Raw genomic sequence first — 2,772 nt, 5'->3', positions numbered from 1 at the left:
ATCATCTGCATAGAAAGCATGAGAGACCAAAAACCCAGACTTCTGCACCATTTTATAAACCTTTAATTGACCATCAACAATTTTCTCATGCATCAATGTAGAAAAATAATCTGTAATGAGAGTGAAAAGAAGAGGAGATAAAGGACAACCCTGTCTCAATCCCCTCCCAGATGTGAAGAAACCAGCTAGAACTCCATTACACAACCCTGCATTGACTTGTTCATGATGCTCACTTTGCACATGTCCATGGGGACAATTCGAAGTAGAATGTAAAACACTTGAACAAGTTATACATGATTCATTGGATGCATGATGGGAATGGTTAGGGATGGAAGATACTTGATTTGCTGAGTTTTGGTTGATCAAAAATTGATCAAACCTTTGAGATAAGGATTTCATCTCGGCGGCTATTTCATTGGAATGGTCAACTTGATGCAAGCCAACACTCTTCCTTCCACTTGAATTCCTACCATTTTTAGAAGATAAAGTTTGATGCAAAGAATTTTCACTCATGCTCTCATAAAGACACCACACGTCATCCTCATGCCTATCAATGTAAGAGCCACCCATGGAAGCATCAACCATGCCCTTGTAATTATCAGATAAACTCTCAAAGAAATATTGAACTAATTACCATTTGGGCATGTTATGATGTGGACACTTCCTAAGCAATTCATTGAATCTTTCCCATGCCTCATGGAACGTTTCCCCATCCCCGTGTGAAAACTCTCAAATTGAGGTTCTCATGGCATTGGTCTTAGAAACCGGATAGTAATTCTTCAAGAACTCTTGTTGCATTTCTGCCCAAGAAGTTATTGAAAAAGGCCTAAGATTGTTAAACTAATATTTTGCCTAGTCTTTTTAAGGGTGAATGGAAAAAGTTTAAGCCTTAAGACCTCTTCTGGCATGTCTGTGTATCTCATGGTGGAACATACTTCAAGAAACTCATCCAAATACTTGTAAGGTTCTTCACTTAGAAGTCCTTGATAGTTAAGAAGCATTTGAATGGTTTGTGGTTTGATTTCATAGTGGTGTGCTCTAAATGGTGGCAATTGAATGCATGTGGGTGCATTATATTCATTAGGCACATATTGATCTCTTAAACTAAGGGGAGGGTTAACAATTGGAGGTGCAACATGGGCACCTTGATTGCCTTGAACTATGGGAGGTTGTGGAGCAAACATTGGCCTAGGCATTCCCAATGGAACTTGGCCTTGTTGTTGTGGTGGGTGAATGAATGGCCTCGGCATGCCTAATGTTAGTTGCATGTTATCATGATGCACATTGGGGTGGAGGATACCTTGTTGGTCTATGTGACCAAGGTCCTCCACATGGTCCTCATTATGTACTTCCATTGATGAAATGGATTGACTAGAACTTCCTCTTCCCCTAGGGTTTCGAACAACGAATTCAAGATAAAAATTAAGAGGGACAAGAGTAGGTTTCAATGATCTACGACCATGCATACACAAGCAAAACACAAATAAGTAAGAAATAATCAACAATCACTTCACCTTCGCAACAATTCAATTATAAAACTTCCTCCACATACAATGATCCCATACTCCCATGCTATCAACAATATGCAAAGAATAATAAAATTGCCTCCACGTAGGCTCACGATTTATCTAAGAATTGAAATACAAGCCTCCACGCGGGCCGACGATTTAACTAGAGATTGAGTTAAAAAAGAGCTCACAGAGGGTACTTTAGTACTTCAATTTTCAATTTTAGCCTTGCAATTTTTTTTAGATTTTAGCTTTTTCCTTGCTTTTGCTTAGCTCCTTGCTTTAAATGCTCTTTTGCTCTCCTTCTAGCTCAATGCACCTAGTCAAACAAGAACCAACACAATAAGTAACCAAAATGAAAATGAAAATAAAGTAAAGACACGATCAAAAGAGTACTAATTCCTAATTGATTCCACAAATACGACGTTGCCTTTAATCAATCCCCGGCAACGGCGCCAAAAACTTGGTGGTGCCTTATCGCGATGCACACCAAAGCTTGAAAGAGGTGTTGGACTAAGATGAGTGTGGCCAAGTTTTACATTTATAATTTTTCATTACTACCTTTCACTAAAAATATAGTTAGGGCGAGTAGGGATCGTCCCAAGGGATTGGTGGGTCGTATTAGGTTGTGGAATCGAGATTAGGGTTAGTAGGTCGAGTGATCAAAAGATTGGTTGGTGATTGAATTATACTAAGATGCAATCTAAACTAAAGTAAACAATTAAATGCAATAGAGAGAAAATAAGAGAGAGAGATCTTGGGGTTTAGAGATCACCACTAAGCATAGCTTTTCTACACCCTTATTGAATGATTAATGAGGGGGAAAACATGTATTGCAACTATAGTGTGTGTGTGTGGTTGTTTCAACAAGCATGAATGACTAATTAAGTATATATTGTCTAAGCAACATAGTCGATAGCATAATATATTAAACTAAGCCATTAATCCTTTCTTTAAGGTCACAATCCAAACACATCATAAGGTTAGAGACATATGTTACTTGTTTTCATAAGTATAGAACATTAAACAACAAGCATGGATTGTCCTCCCATTTAACATCTAAACTACAACTACACTACAATTAAGCTAATAACATGAAATTAAACTAATTAAACTAAGGGAAAGACACAATCCATCAAGAAATGAGTATGAACCATCAAATAAACCACAAGAGCATTCTATTAAGGACTATGTTTGTGACGACCCTGGTTTTTAGGCCAGCGTGTCTTGTGATGAACCGTAAGCATGATCCGATAACGGATCC

The 2,772-nt window shown here is 38.0% G+C and overlaps 1 non-coding gene across 1 annotated transcript; it reads left to right on the top strand.

Moving 5' to 3' along the window:
* Nucleotides 1-643: 643 nt before the first annotated feature.
* Nucleotides 644-750, top strand: LOC132287373 (small nucleolar RNA R71). The gene has a single exon (XR_009473008.1). It is a non-coding gene; the product is annotated as a small nucleolar RNA R71 (small nucleolar RNA).
* Nucleotides 751-2,772: the final 2,022 nt, after the last annotated feature.

The sequence above is a fragment of the Cornus florida genome, unplaced genomic scaffold, assembly GCF_030987335.1.
Source record: "Cornus florida cultivar Cherokee Brave unplaced genomic scaffold, ASM3098733v1 CherokeeBrave_3.0.0_Hap2_Chr11, whole genome shotgun sequence".
In the NCBI taxonomy this organism is placed as follows: domain Eukaryota; kingdom Viridiplantae; phylum Streptophyta; class Magnoliopsida; order Cornales; family Cornaceae; genus Cornus; species Cornus florida.
The sequence above is the reverse complement of the archived record's forward strand: the minus strand, read 5'-3'. Positions and strand labels throughout refer to the sequence as shown.